Genomic DNA, 16,322 nt, shown 5'->3' with positions numbered 1-16,322 from the left:
GAGAAGGAACATGGGAGAGACAGAGAGAGAGAGAAAGAGGGGGGAAAAGAACAGACAAGATGGAGAAAGAAATACTGAGAAGAGAACCAGAGTGAGGGGTCCGGGAGACAAGGCGGCAGGCTTCCCAGGGGCGCGTACCCAGGATGGGCAGCCCAGGCTGGCGGCAGGAGGCGGCCCAGGAGGCAGGGGACCTCTGCAGACGCCCAGCCCGCCTGCCGCACAGCGACTTAAACGTTCCGCCAAGAGCTGATGGCATCTGACGTCCCAGCCCCCCAGCCCCCTCCCCTTCCAGCCAGACCAGGCTCGAAACTCCGCCTGCCGGTCCATGGGCTTCTCCTCCCTCTCTCTGCTGTTCCACCTGAAGTGCAAGGGGGCCGGGGCTGAGCTGCCGGTCAGGATGGGGGTGTGGTCAAGGCAGGGATTCCCGGACGAAATACCACCTCTCCTCAGGAGACCTCAGATCCCGAGTTTTTTCTCTGCCTTCCAGACCCCGCATATTACGGCCATCTCGCATCCAGAAAGTGTTTTTCTGTTTTCTCCACAAAGCCCTCCAGCCCCAGAGTTGGCAGTTTTCATATGGCCCCCATCTAACGAGCCTGGCTGAACTTGGATGCTGAGCTCGACGTATACAAGCTCAGCCAAACCCTCAGAAGCAGATACGATCCCTCCCTAGTTTAGACGAAAAACCGGTCTCCAAAGAGGTGAAGGAACAGTCCAAAATCAAGCCAGCCTGTCTGCTGTGGGGCCAGGATTCACATCCAAGTCTGACCCCAGGGAGGGCCGTGCTAGCATGTAAAAAGGATGTCATTTCTGTAACCAAATCAAATATAGATGCATGGGGGGGAAAGCCCGATGAGAATATTAGAATATTTGCTTCGAGGCCACTCAAACATAGGACCATGCAGCCTAATTAATTAAGCCAGTGGAACTGGATTCAAATCTCCATTATTTTGTTTTTGAGGTTTTTTTGTTTGTTTGTTTTTCTTTCTTGAAAAAAAAAAAGCCTTTTTATGCTAACTGGTGTCCTTGGGCAGATTACTTAACCATTTGTGCTTCATCTGGAAAATGGGAGAAATAAAGGTTCTTTCCAACACTGATGCCAGGATTAAATGAGTTCACGTCTAATTGAGTGTGTGCTCTTTAGGTGTGTGTGCCTGTGCTTATGAGAGTATGTGTGATTGTTATAGGTGTACAAGCACACGCAGACACACACGTGAGGGCTTGTGTGTCATATATAGGTGTATGGATGCGTGCATGATCATGCAGATGTCTGTACCTGCGTGTGTACTCACATGAGTACGCATGTGCTTGTATGTTATGAATGTGCAAACACACACATACAAGCGCATCCTTCTGATGATTTCTGCGTCATATGCATGTGTTAATGCATAAGTATTCGAGGATGTGTGTGTGTGTGTGTGTGTGTTGACAGAACTCCTTTGATCTCTGAATTGCTGTACTTTGTTGTTGACAAAGAATTTCATTTTCTCTTCTCTGATTCCTTGTATTCTTCACAAATAACAAGCGATGCCTTTGCAAGGGGAAGGGACAGACTTACAAGAAAGGTGTTCCATTAAAAAAAAAACCAAAGTTGAAGCACTTGTAATCTTCAGCCTCCACTTCCAGAGACCTTTCTGAGAAGTTCCAGGCAGAACCCAGTCCCCGGTGCCAAGCTGAGCCCTGGCCCAGGTGACGATGCAGGGCTGGGAACTGGGACGGGGCTACCCAAGTGCGGTCCTCCCCAGACGCATGGAATTCCAGCCCCAGGCAGCCGCCCAGCCTCAGCCTCGGCGGCCCAGACAGTGCGGCTGCCAAAGCACACACCTTTTCCCCTGGAGCAGCTTCCCCCCAGCCCAGGCTGACTGCTGGATGCTGGGGGAGGCGGGGCACACAGAGGCAGTGGGGGTTGGGGGCTGCTGACTCTGACCTCTACGTGGCTTTCTCATCACACAAGAAGGGCAAGAGGCACTGGCTCCGATCTAGTTCCATTCTCTGCCTCCAGTAGGCTGGGTGTCCTGGGGCAAGTCTTTATCCTTCTCCGGGCCACTGGAGCAATTGGACTTAAGGCTTTTCTGCCTACAGTGAGCTGAGATCCGTGACATACCAGGCAGCAGAGGAGGCAGACACAAACAGCTTTGGCACTGATGACCCAGGAGTGTGTGCCCTACTCTCTCTGAGCACTAAATACCGACCTCTCCCATGTCCTGGCCACTTGCAATGGTCCAGAGCATTACATCCATGACTCACTTGGTCCTTGCAGCTGCCTTTGAGGCAGCAACCCCGCCCGCGGACAGATGGGGACACAGAGCTTCGGTGGCTTGTTCTAGGGCCTGTTTGCTAATTGGGGTTCTGGCAGTGAACATTCTCGCCCGTTTTATAGAATGCACACGCATCCACTCTGCACACACCACACACACATGCACGTATACACACACACATACCCTTCTTCCACAAATATGCGACAGCTGGTTCCCCCTGTCCCTTAAATTCTTGCTGTCAGATGCCCTCAGGTGCTTTTCCATAAATACACAGAAACCCACCCTTTACACACTTGATCATGTTAACACATATAAGCGGCAAGTATTTGTTCTTTTCTCAGGGCTCAGAAACATTTCAAGCATTTGACCTGGATGAGACCATTCAATCTTCAGACCCACCCTATCAGGTCAGTATTATTATTGTCATCATAACCATTTTTCTATATGTGAGGGAACAGGCACACAGAAGTGAGTCACTGGCTTGGGGTCTCACAGCAGGTGGGGGGCAGAGGTGGGGTGGGCCAGGCTAGTCCCACTGCCTCTCCAGAGAGAGAGACAGACAGACATCTGAGGAAGGCACAGCCTCGTAGTCCAACCATGTGGACAAAATCACCATCTCCTGGGACTTCCCTGATCGTCCAGTGCTTAAAATTGTGCTTCCAATGCAGGGGGTGTAGGTTTGATCCCTGGTCGGGGAACTAAGGTTCCACGTGCCTCGTAGTATGGCAAAAAGAAAAAAAAATCACTGTCTCCTACCTGACATGTTCACACATCCAGAACAACCCAGAAAATCGCACTGGTAGCAAACATACAGAAACACCCCCGGCCAGTCTACCAGGTAGGACCTTGCCTGCTGTCCTTGTTGACTAAGGCTGCCCCAGGTTCACTTTGACAGGTTGGTGTTGTTTAGTTACCAAGCCATGTCTAACTCTTTGTGAGCTCATGGACTGCAGCACGCTAGGCTCCTCTTTCCTTCATCGTCTCCCAGAGTTTGCTCAAATTCATGTTCATTGAGTCGGTAATGCCACCGAACCATCTCATCTTCTGCCACCCTTTTCTCCTTTTGCCTTCAATCCTTCCAAGCATCAGGGTTTTTTTTTTCTGACAAGTCGGCTGTTTGCTTCAGGTGGCCAAAGTATTGGAGCTTCAGTTCAGCAACTGTCCTTCTGGTGAATATTCAGGGTTGATTTCCTGTAGGATTGACTGGTTTGATCTCCTTTCTGTCCAAGGGATTCTCAAGAATCTTCTGTAGCACCGGAACTCAAAAGCATCAATTCTTTGGCACTCAGCCTTCTTTATGATCCAACTTTCCCATCTGTACATGACTACAGCAGGTTGCCAGGGGATAAAATTTTAGGGGTGAAGGCAGGAAATAATCAGGGGTGGCCCAGATCAATGTCCTGGGCTGGGATCTCACTTCAGGGTAAGAGCTTTACTCACCCCTGGATTTTGTCACGCTGGATTCAGCTATTGCTTCATCTTCACTCCTACCAGAATTTTCTCTGGTCTTGGGCAAGTGAAGGGGAAATTCTTCTAGATAGCAGTAGTATTTGAGGCAGTACATCTCAGTGACTAACACTGCTGACTCTGGATCCAGACAGCCTGGGTTCGTGGCTTACTAGCTGTGTGTCCGTGGGCAAGTTACTTAACCTTTCTGTGCCTTGGTGTCTCACCTCTAAAATAAAGCTGCCTTGTGGAGTTGTTGTGAGGATTAAATGAACTGATACAAGTGACACAAGGCCTGAGTAAGCAGTCAATAAATGTTAGCTATAATTGATGACAATAATAACAACAACAATAACAGTGAACACTTATTTAGCACATACTAGATGGGCGTCCCTGGTGGCTCAGATGGTAAAGAATCTGCCTGCAATGCAGGAGACCAGGGTTCAATCCCTGAGTCGGGAAGATCCCCTGGAGAAGGGAATGGCTACCCACTCCAATATTTTTGCCTGGAGAATCCCACGGACAGAGGAGCCCCTCAGTCTGTGGGGTCACAAAGAGTTGGACACAACCAAGCGACTAACACTTTCACTTTTTTTCAGATGCCAAGCACTAAGTCCTATAGGGGTCCAATATAAGTTTTGCTCCAGTTTTATGGATTAGGGTTCAGAATCTCCATTCAACAGATGAAGAAGTGGAAATTCAGAGAGGTTAAGTACCTTGTCCAAGGTCACACAGCTAGTCCCAGTGGAAACTGGATTCCAGTGCCAGGTCTCTGATTCTTAACCCCAGTGTTCTTTTTACACAATAAAGTTGCTTTTAAGAAGAGTCTGTGTAGGGACTTCCCCAGTAGTCCAGTGGTTAAGACTCCACACTCCCAATGCAGGGGCTCAATGAAAAAAAGCCTGTGTTGTACAACAAAAGGAATATAGCCCAAATTTTCTAATAACTATATATGGAGTATAACCTTTAAAAGTTGTGAATCACTACATTGTCCATGAATTTATATGATATGGTACATCAATAGTGTACATCAAGAGTTGTGCCCGACTCTTTGCAACCCCATGGACTGCAGCCCACCAGGCTCCACTGTCCATGAGATTTTCCAGGCAAGGATACTGGAGTGGTTTGCCACTTCCTTCTCCAGGGGATCTTCCCAACCCAGGGTTTGAACCCGGGTCTCCTGCACTACAAGCAGATTCTTTATGGACTGAGCTACAAGGGAAGCTTATTGCACATCAACTATACTTTAATTTTAAAAGAGAGATTAAGAAGAAGAGACTGTGGAACAGGAGCCTGGTGCTTGAGAGAGGAGACTAAGAAAGTTGGAATGTCCTTAGAGATCTTCCAGATCACCCTTTCATTTGCCAGTTGAGGAAATAGGTTCAGAGTAGGTGAGTGACTTGTCCAAGAACACACAGCAATTGGCAGACTCAAAACTTCAACCCAGATCTGTGTCACTCCAAATCCAAACAAGGGAAAGAGGGAGCTGGGAGGGAAGAGAGTACACGTGAAAGATAGGAATGATGATCCACACTCTTCAAAACTCTGGTCAAATGTTCCAAGTTCTTCTAAAAGACAACTGAGAAAATGAAAGAGATGGAGGTGGAAATCAGTAGAGACTCAAAAGATACACATTTTTTTAAACGTTTATTCTTATTGATTTATTTGCCCCATGTGGGATCTTCAAAGTTCCTTGTGGCATGGGAACTCTTGGTTGCAGCCTATGGGATCTAATTCCCCGACCAGGGATCAAACCCAGACCTCCTGCATTTGGGGTTGTGGAGTCTTAGCAACTGGACCACCAGGGAAGTCCCTACATTATTTCATATGGGCAAATTTTTTATGGACTCCACTGTTGAGGTATGTGAACTTGAGTGCGGACAAAGAAATATTATAGAAGTCAAGCTGTGATTGAGGTGGGACATTTAAGGGGCTCCTATTTCTTGATCTGACTGGTGGTTACAAGAGTTTCACTCTATTGGGTCCCACATTGGTTTTATGTGACTTTCTGTACTTAGGTTTTATTTTTCAGTACAAAGTCTTAAAAAAAAAAAATAACGGCAGTGGATACAATGACACCTTCCATCTGTCACTGTCCTAACCCTGCATGAGGATTTTAGCCTTCTTTCAACAGTTGAGGATGTGAGGTTCAAAAAAGGAGGCAGCTTCCTCATAGTCATACAGCAAGTAACTGGGAGCTGGGACTCAACCCTGGTGGTTGGTGTGTCTCTGCAGCTCTGCTGTGGCTGGGCTGCCAGTGGCAGGTGGTACCCGATCCTGCAGTGGGGGGTGTTGGGGAGACCTGACAACAGATTCAGAAACACCGACTTCTCAGAAAATAAATAAAGCACGCCCAGAAGCACCTCTGGGCTCCCAGGCCTTCTGCTCTCTCTGTACCCAATAAGTCTTGTCACCTCTTCGATGGGTTATCCAGAAGGAGGCAGCATGGTCTAGTAGTGGCAAGGACCAGAGCTGTGACCTCAGATGAGTGACCTTGGTCTGGATGACCCGAGGCAATTCTCTGAGTTTCAGCTTCCTCATCTGTATAATGGGAACAATAAACAAGCACTATGTTATTTGGCTCTTATGATAAATTCAGTGAGATACAGGAAGTGTCAACACACAAAGCAAGTTTGTTCAGTGTTAGCTATTAACCTGCCCAAGCAAACACCACGTGACTCCATTGAGAAGATGCTCAAGAACGGGCAAAACTCGAAGACTTCCCTGGTGGTCCAGTGGTTAAGAATCTGCCTGTCAATGCAGGGGACACATGGGTTCAGTCCCTGGTCTTGGAAGATCCCACTCGCCACAGAGCAACTCAGCCCGTGCTCTACCCTGAGATGCGGTTACTGAAGCCTGCACGCTTTAGAGTGACGCTCTGCAGCAAGAGAGACCGCAAAAAGAAAGTAGCCCAGCTCACTCTCTTTCCCCAGATCCAGGAAGCTTGATGGCATGTATATAAAAATTCATCCAAAAAAAAAATTCATCCAGCTGTACACTTAAGATCTGAATACCATAAGTTATACCTCAGTCTTCCCAGTCATAAAGAATCCACCTGCCAATGCAGGAGATGCAGGTTTGATCCCTGGGTCGGGAAGAAGCCCTGGAGAAGGAAATGGCAACCCACTCCAGTATTCTTGCCTGGAAAATTCCATGGAGAGAGGAGCCTGGCGGGCTACAGTCCAGGGGGTTGTGAAGAGTCAGGCAGGACTGAGCAGCTGAACACATGCACAAGTTACACCTTAAATGAAAATTGAGTTATAGATGGTTTGAAAAGCCTTTGTTTAATTTCAAAGAGTTCTTTTAACAAGTTTCAAATTAAAATCCAATATAAGAAAACACACACACATACCAACAGAAGTATCCCAATTTTGTCTTCCCAACATACACTTCCTACCCAGTACACAGACATATCCTTCCCAGTATACCCACCAAAACCCCGAACACTTTACACACATAGCCAAAGACCCCAACACCCACACAAAGAGAAGTCACAGCCCAACAGAGCAGACATACCTGCACTCCCATTCAACCTCACAGCACATCCATCTTTAAATAGATGGTTTTCAACTCTGGGTGTGTGTGAAAACACACCTTACTTTTATACACACAGAGACACACACAAACCAAACCCATAGACCAAATTGGCTTGGGGAGATTTGTGAGTCAGACAGACTGGGTTGGGGGTCTTGGCTCCACCACTTCCTCACCACAGGACCTAGGGCGGCTCATGCAATTTATCTGAGCCTCAGTTTTCTGATCTGCAAAATGGGCCCAATAAGATCTTCTCTCATGAGATGAAATAAATTAGAAAGGAAGACCAGGAGTAAAAAAAGCTTATTGAGGGAAGGAGTTGCATGCTTTGTCTCTGTATCCTCGATGACTTACAACACGTCATTACAGTAGACTCACAGGTGTTGTCAGTTCTCACCAGATTAAATTTGCTACAATTCCAGTGGAAATTCCAGCAAGGTTATTGGAGGAAATTGGCAAGTGGATTCTGAACTTCGTGTAGGAGAGCCGCGGCCCTGGAATTCTCAAGACACTCCCTTAGTCATAATCTTAGTAATATGTGGTGATTAAGCAGACAATAGAAAAATGAAAAATGAGGGGAGGGTGAACCTGGGACATAGGGGTGAGCCAAGGGGGACAGCATGGGCAAAGGCTCTGAGGCTGGAGGGCATTTGGTTCATTTGAGGAACTGAGAAAGGCAGGTTAGGGAGGATTAGAGGGGGCACTAGTGGTAAAGAGCCTGCCTGCCAATGCAGGAGACGGAAGACGCAGGTTCGATCCCTGGCTGGGAAAATCCTCTGGAGGGCATAGCAACCCACTCTAGTATTCTTGCCTGGAGAATTCCATGGACAGAGGAGCCTGGCGGGCTACAGTCCATGGGGTCGGCAAAGAGTTGAACATGACTGAAGCGACTTAGCAGGCGTGCACACAGAGGGGACAGAAGGGTATGAGGTGGCCCAGAGATGGGGGCAGAGGCGAGCAGAGACTATTTGTGCTGTTGGGAGGCCTTGAATGCCACCCCAGCTGCAGAACTGAGGACCTCAGTTTCACCTTGGCTTTGCCCTGTGCCCAGTCCTGGTGCCCCACTGGGGACAGGGGTTGGGGGGACACGGAGAGGAGAGGATGGCTTAGGTTTCAGGGAAACAGGAGCACATCATCCCACTATGATCTCTTAGGATCTGACTTCCCACGGACCCCCAGAATCCTGAAACCAGAGGGGTGCCCCTAAGGGGTCCTCCGTCCTCCTCTTCTGAGTCAGCATTCTGAGCAGGGTGTTTTCAGGGGCTCTGCCGAGAAGCCCCTCATCCTCCCCGGTGTCAGGGAGGACTAGCCTCCTTCCATAAAGGCCAGGTGAAGAGGAGTAGCTGGAGAATGGGGCTGGTCCAGCGCGTTTAACCCAGCGGGAGTGTTCGGCGTTTCCCCCACCGCCCATGATCGCCAGGGGTCAAGACCGTGCCCTCGGGGGCCTGCGGCCGGAGGACTGGGGAATCCTCCTCCCGGCCCAGCCTGGACAGCTGCACGGCCAGGTGTGGCCGCGGAATTTGCTGTGTCGCCCGTCCGCGCAGCCGGAGCGGAAAAGCCTCAGCGTCAGCGCCCCCTCCTCGCCACCAGCGCTCGGGCCCCACATTCCTGCGGAGCGGGGCGGGGGCCAGGCGGCCACATCAGACGCCAGACCCGGAGAATTCTACTGGTGGGGGCCGGTAAGGGACCAGTGGACCCTCTGGGACTCCTCACCCCCTGGTGCTACCGGAACTGAGCCTGATCTCCCATCTGATTAATGCGGACAGCGACACTTGGCCTTGTCTATTTCCTAAGTGGTGAGCATCTTAATTTTAGAGGTGATCATCTATTGTGTGCCTACTGTGTACCTCACACCTGGCAAATAAGTTTTCACTTACTTGTCCTGGCAACAAAGTTGGCTGAATACCGTCCTCATTTTTCATGTGAGTTTAGATTTGAACCAATGTCTGTCTGACTGTATTCTTTAAAAAAAAAAAAAAATTCTTTATTTGGCCACACCTGGTCTTCCTTGAGATGGGTGGGATCTAGTTCTCTGAACAGGGACGAACCCAGGTCCCCTGTGTTGGAAACAGGGAGTCTTAGCCATTGGACCATCACGACCTCTAAACTCTACCAACTGTAAGTATTGTGAGTAAGTATGTGGCTGTCATTTTAGCAGTCAGGTAGGGTCAGATCTGGGAGGCAGTATGGGCCAGAAGTTAAGCTCTTTGCCCTTTGAGCACACTGACCCTAGTTTGAATCCCAGCTCTTCAGCACTGCTAGCTGTGTGACCTTGGCTAAGTTACTGAGCCTCTCTGGCCCTTGGTGTTTCCATCTGTAGACTGGAGTGATCACACTATCCACCAGCCGTGTGAAGGAAGAGTGTTAAGTCCAGTAAAGCACTTAGCACCGTGCCTGGCACCAGGTTAAGGCTCAGTATGTTATAAATTAATGTCACTTCCATAAAAAACAAAAATAAAACAACTAGCTAAATCTTTAAACTAGTAAAGGAGACAATTTAATTCATTTTTAACTCAACTTTAAGAATAGAGGCATTAAAATATGACGTAGGTACATCTGAATTCTATGCTGTACTTTGGATGGGAAGACTGGAAGAAAAAAAAGTTTCAAAAAACTCATTCGCAGAACCTAGGCATTTTATTCCCAGTTTGGTGTCCCCCCCTCCTTTTTTAAAAATACCATTTCTTAAATTGTGAAATATAACAAATATATAAGATTTATAACATATAAACATATAGTTAAATGAATATTTTTAAAGCAAATATCTCTATGACTCTCCCCAGGTAAAGAACCAGAACTCTGTCTACACCCCGAAAACCCTCTGATCCCCATGGCCTCCCTCGGTCCTACAGGTAACTGCTATGCTGACACTGACAGTCATTTCCTTGCCTTTCCCCCATCCCCTTATTTTACCAGTGCTCTTTCCAGCAAAAACAAATAAAAGACCAAACCAAATCAAACCAATCAAAAAACTCTCCTTCCAAAACTTGGGATTCCCTGGTGGTTCAGATACGAACGAATCCTCCTGCCGATCCCTGGGTTGATCCCCTGGAGAAGGAAATGGCAACCCACTCCAGTGTTCTTGCCTGGAGAATCCCATGGACAGAGGAGCCTGGTGGGCTACCGTCCATGGGGTTGCAAAGAGTTGGACACGACTGAGCGACTAACACTCTCCAAGCCTCAGCCCCATGACTGTTTCAGAGAGGAGTGTCCTGGGGTCTGCAGGATGCAGTGGCCAAAGAGAAAGCAGGCATGTACTCAAGGCTGCTGGGGCTGCTGGCTGGCCCTCCTGCCTCTTTCCCTTTGGCCGGAAGATGAGCAAATCCAGATCCCTGCCCTGAGGTGCCAGCTCTCCTGATCCTGTTCCCAAGTGGTCCCAGAGGCTGGGCATGTGTGTGCTGGGGGCGCAGCCAGTGGATCCAACCCCTTCCCTGTTTGGCAGTCAGGCAGCCTGGCCTCTGGCAGCTGCTGGCTTTGCTCAGCTGCCTCATCCAAGGGAGCTGTTAGCTGTCCCCTCCGGCCAGAAACAGAGGTGGCCAGAGGTTCAGAATGAGGGAGGCATTGCAGAGAAGGGAAGGGCTGGCTGCTGGGGAGGAATACTTATGCCCTCTGGCCAGGAGCTGTGGACAGAGGGCTGCCCGCTGGGAGAATTACTGGGCTGTCTACTGCCCTCCCTGCCACACCAGGAATGAATTATTTCGGGCACACCAGCCAACAAAAAAGCACCTGCTGGTTGCTCTTCCTGGAATGACTGCTTCCCACTGTTCCTCTGGCCACCCTCTGGCCAGTCCTTCCAACCCCAGCTTGGACAGAAATCCTCTCTTCTAAGAATTCTTCCCTGACCCTTCCCTGACTCTACAGGGTCTTCTCCTCATGCCCCAAGCATCCTCTGCTTAACCCCTTCTCATTTTTTCACTACATCTTTCAAGCCTTTATGGACCAGTAACCCCTCTCATGGTGATTTATCATCTTGGGAACCCTTATTAGTAAAAACAAAAATTAAAAATTCATAATTATTACTTTCTGCTGTTTCTCTTCTGTTTATAAGGAAACAATTTAAATTTTAAAATAATTTCCTTCACATCCACATAATTACTCTTTAATTTGTGTAACAAAATACAATTTTTTGAGTGCTTAGTAGGTGCCAGATATGATTTTAATGCTTGGGATGCATTAGTGAACAAAATAGGCAATGCTCCCTACCTTCTAGGGATGATAAGCAAGTAGAAAAGACAGAAAATAATTAAGTAAATTATAAAATACATTTTTTATAAAGTACATTTTTTTTATAAAGTACATTTTTAAAAGACTCTTTGACAATGCTCCTAATCCATAAAAACCTCCTGCTTTTTGCATGAAATCAAGTGATACAGGACAATTTACTTTTAAAACTGACCAAGATCATTGTCAAAATAAATTTCTCTTTTCCAGTGGAAACACTCACTTTTTGTTGTTATTCTACCCCAGTAGAATTTAACTTTATGAGTCTGTGGCATTATAATGTAATATGGTTATAAAGAAGAAAAATTCTGTAGAGGAAGGCAATCAAAGCTTACATTTATTTATTTATTTGGCCATGCCAGGCCTTGGTTATGGCATGCAGGATCTTTCATTGCTGCCCATGAACTCTTAGTTGTGGCTGCTGCTGCTGCTGCTGCTAAGTCGCTTCAGTAGTGCCCGACTCTGTGCGACCCCATAGACGGCGGCCCACCAGGCTCCCCCGTCCCTGGGATTCTCCAGGCAAGAACACTGGAGTGGGTTGCCATTTCCTTCTCCAGTGCATGAAAGTGAAAAGTGAAAGTGAAGTCACTCAGTCGTGTCCGACTCATAGCAACCCCATGGACTGCAGCCTACCAGGCTCCTCCATCCATGGGATTTTCCAGGCAAGAGTACTGGAGTGGGGTGCCATCGCCTTCTCCGCTTAGTTGCGGCACGTGGGATCTAGTTCCCTGACCAGAGAGTGAACCTGGGCCCCCTGCATTGGGAGTATGGAGTCTTAGCCACTGGACCACCAGGAAGGTCCCACACTTTCTCTTTCGCAGTTGTGCTGGGTCTTCACTGCTGCATGAGGGCTTTCTCTAGTTGTGGAGAGCCAGGCTACTCCCTAGCTGGAGTGCCTGGGCTTCTCACTTCCATGGCTTTTCTCATTGCAGACCTCAGGCTTCACGGGCTCAGTAGTGGTGACCCTCCAGCTCTAGAGCAAGGACTCAGTAGTCGTGGTACACAGACTTAGTTGCTCTGCTGAATGTGGAATCTTCTTGGACCAGGGCTCGAACCTGTGTCCCCTGCATTGGCAGGCAGATTCTTAACCATTGGACCATCAGGGAAGTCCCCACATTTCCTTTTATTTAATCTTTGGTGTATATATATTCATGTTCAGCCTGGCCAAAGCCCAGTCATAGCCTCAGAAGATTCCCACACAACCATTCATAGGTTTAGTAATTTTACATTTTTCAAAGAACACAAACTGCCATCAAAATAAAAAGACAAATAAACATGATTTTCAAAAAATTCAAAGAGCAGACTGTTTGTCTGTCCAAGGGAGACTTAGACGCCAAGATAAATTCTATAATCTCCAAACTCTTACAGCAAGTGACGTACATGTGGAGCTTGCTTATGAAATTGCATTTTGCATTCAGCAAGAAAAAGCTACTTTTTTTGTAGCAGACATATTGTTGATTCTAGTTCTCCATTTCTATAGTAAACATGAAGCCATGTGCTTGTAAAATCTGACAGCAAGAAACCTAAAATATAAAATTCTGAGCAAAGGTCACAATTATGATAATCTGATTTTAAATTTTGAAACCTTATGGGATGGATTTGTAGAGATTTAGTTGAAAGTGCTTTCAAGTATGTATTAAACTTTTCTTTTTATGAATATCCGCAAACTTATTTTTAAAAAGAATGAATCTGGCTCACCAACATTTCAAATGAACATTTTAAACTTTCATGTCTGATTCTGTTGTTCCTTCATTTACTCGCTGAGATATTTCTTTAACAAGAAATTCACTGGCTCCCTGGTTATTCAGTGACTTTGTTCCCATAAGAGTGGCAGGAAAAATGCTTGATTATTTCCCTTTATTTAATAGCTGTCAAAATAATGAGAGCTGATTTCTCCAAAGGTAGCCATTACTTTTTTTTTTTTGGTAGCTACTACTTTTAAAGCACATTATGAACCTCTGGGACATCCCTGAAGGTTCAGCGGTTACAACTTCATGCTTCCAATGCAGGGGGTGAAGGTTCTAGGTTTGATTCCTGGACAGGGAACTAAGATTTCACATGCTTCACAGCACAACCTGCAAAAAAGCTACTAAACAAATGTGTGTGTTTCCATCCATTGCAGTTAATACTTTTATTTAGGCTCAAGTTGTCCCATCTTTGGCCTGTGGGAGCTTTTCTAATTGGCTTCTGCGTCCTCCTGAAATGACCTTAGCAGTCCTTGGTAGGTTATGGCTTCCTTACTTTCTGGTTTTGACAAGATGGCCCAGCTTCATCTTGCCTCAGGCTTGAAAAATGTTGTTTTTTAAGAGGAATCTATAGTTATTAAGGACACTCGTCCATCCAAAACATCAGAGATCTTAACATCTGGCCCAATGCTCGGTGCATGGCAAATAGTTCATAAGTGTTGGTTTGCTGAATAAATTAATGATGATCACCTTCACTAGGGGAAGTTGCTTGAGGTCAGAGGCCATATAATTCAAACAAGTATTTATTTATTCTTGAATAAATAAGTGGAGGAATGAAACCCAACAAATTAAGGGATACCACTCAGTCTCAGGCAGGGCAAAACCGTGATGTTTGTAGTTTTCCATCCCCTCCTGGTGGGGAAGGGTAGGGCATAGTCCTCCAAATGCCTTACAATCTTCTAGATAAATGTTTCTCAAATTACAGATCCACACCTGTTAGTGAGTGGGTCATGACCAGCATGTTTTAAAAATTCAATTTATAATTGAATAGAAACTATCAGAGTGCCTCATACAGTAGAAGCAAACTCTGTCGTGAACTGTCATGAAGCTCTATTTACAGCTATGTCTATATGCTTATTAACAAACTTAGTCACTTATGCTACATATGTGTGTACTGGATCACAACCAGTGATTTGTTGATAAGTGTTTAGCAACTCTCTCTCTAAGGGAAAATGTGTAAGTATTGTGAATGTTGTTGAGCTTAATCACTTCAGTCATGTCCAGTTCTTTGTGACCCCCATGGACTGCAGCCCACCAGGATCCTCTGTCCATGGGGATTCTCCAGGCAGGAATACTGGAGTGGGTTGCCATTCTCTCTTTCAGGAGATCTTCCCCACCCAGGGATCAAACCCGCGCCTCCTGCGTCGCCTGCCTTTCGGGCAGATTCTTTACTGCTGAGCCACTGGGGAAGTTTGTACATACATAAAAGTATAATACATTTCTCTTAATATAAAGAATGTAGCACATAGTTTTAAAATAATAAAATATGCAAACACTCTTCACTCTGAATCCCATATAGAGAATTGGTTCTTCTAGAATGCTTTCATTGATGTTTAATTTATTGGTCTCTTGTCTCCACAGCCAACCTCATGTTTCAGTTTAACCATGTTTTGACAAATGGAGTTTCATCTCAGTGCAGACAATCAATAAACACTCAATAAACCAAATAAAGCCCTGATTTACAGTACTTGCCATTTCTCTTAATGTAAATACTCCCACCAGAGCTGGTTTCAAGCTACAAATTGATGCCGACAAACACACAGTTGGCGAATTTGCGCCATAACATACAAGAGATACAAGCAACCCGAGGGGCATGGATAATAGAGTAAAATAATTAGGGAATGATGACTTTTGAATATTTATTTTGCATTTAATTGTTCATGTATACATTGTGATTTTTAATGGTGGCTTTAACAATCAACTTGTAAAAGTCCTGAAAATTTAACGATTTGTTCTCACAGGCACACAGCTGGACTTACAACGTGAATATGTATTTCTTAATGTAGGTTGAAGTTTAACCAAAACAAGAAAAATTCTCTAGAAACCTACCATTTTTCAGGTCTGGATTTAACCCTGTCTTTGAAAATCTTGAGGGATGAAGCTGCAAAGTCTCAATTGGAACAAACCTATTTCCTTTCTAGAGGAATACAAATCCTGAAATTCACAGGAGGTAAATTTTTTGCTAGTTCCTCTGGGTGATGTCTACAGTTTTTGTCACCCAGAAGAACACTTTCCCTTTCTCTTGGGATGGGGGATCAACATTTGGATTTTCACGAGGAGGGACCACTTAGCTTATAATGTCTAGCGTACCTCTCTGTTCCTAACCATCATGCAGCTTGCTCTAGAAAGTGACAATAATTGAGCAACTGACAGTCTGCAGGAGACAGAGAGAGTTTCAGATACTATTTACGAGCTGCCTTCACAATTAACATCTTTCTGGCTGTGTGGTTTTCATCCGCAGTTATGAAAAGCCAAATTAGTGACTATATAATCAGTACTGTTGTTGTTCTGTTGCTAAGTTGTGTCCGACTCTTTGCAACCCCATGAACTGAAGCATGTCAGGCTTCCCTGTCCTTCACTATCTCTCAGAGTTTGCTCAAACTCATGTCCATTGAGTTGGTGATGTCATCCAACCATCTCATCCTCTGTCATCCCCTTCTCCTCATGCCCTCAATCTTTCCCAGCATCAGGGTCTTTTCCAATGGGTCGGCACTTCGCATCAGGTGGCCAAAGTACTGGGGCTTCAGCTTCAGCATCCATCTTTCCAGTGACTGTTGATTCAATCCTGAAATCCAGGGTTGATTTCCTTTAGAATTGACTGGTTTGATCTCCTTGCTGTCCAAGGGACTCTCGAGAGTCTTCTCTAGTACCGCAGTTTGAAAGCATCAATTTTTTTGACGTTCAGCCTTCTCTCACATCCATCCCTGACTACTGGAAATGTAAACATCTGCTTTTTTATGAAAGTATGTATTCATTTTAGGCCCATGTTGGGTCTTAGCTATGGCATTTGGGGATCTTTCATTGCAGCGTGAGGACTTTTCTCTAGCTGTAGCACGGGACTTAGTTACCTTGGGGCATGTGAGATCTTAGTTCCCAGACCAGAGATTGAACCCATGTC

At 46.1% G+C, this 16,322-nt stretch overlaps 1 long non-coding RNA gene across 1 annotated transcript; it reads left to right on the top strand.

Moving 5' to 3' along the window:
• The first annotated feature begins 2,599 nt into the window (after positions 1–2,599).
• LOC138417196 (uncharacterized) lies at positions 2,600–14,850 on the top strand. Its single transcript, XR_011248024.1, has 3 exons — positions 2,600–2,665; positions 10,022–10,090; positions 14,786–14,850. It is a non-coding gene; the product is annotated as an uncharacterized lncRNA (long non-coding RNA).
• Positions 14,851–16,322: the final 1,472 nt, after the last annotated feature.

This window comes from Ovis canadensis, chromosome 13 (genome assembly GCF_042477335.2).
Source record: "Ovis canadensis isolate MfBH-ARS-UI-01 breed Bighorn chromosome 13, ARS-UI_OviCan_v2, whole genome shotgun sequence".
Classification (NCBI taxonomy): Eukaryota; Metazoa; Chordata; class Mammalia; order Artiodactyla; family Bovidae; genus Ovis; species Ovis canadensis.
Note: the sequence above shows the minus strand (reverse complement) of the source record. Positions and strands in the feature narration are given on the sequence as shown.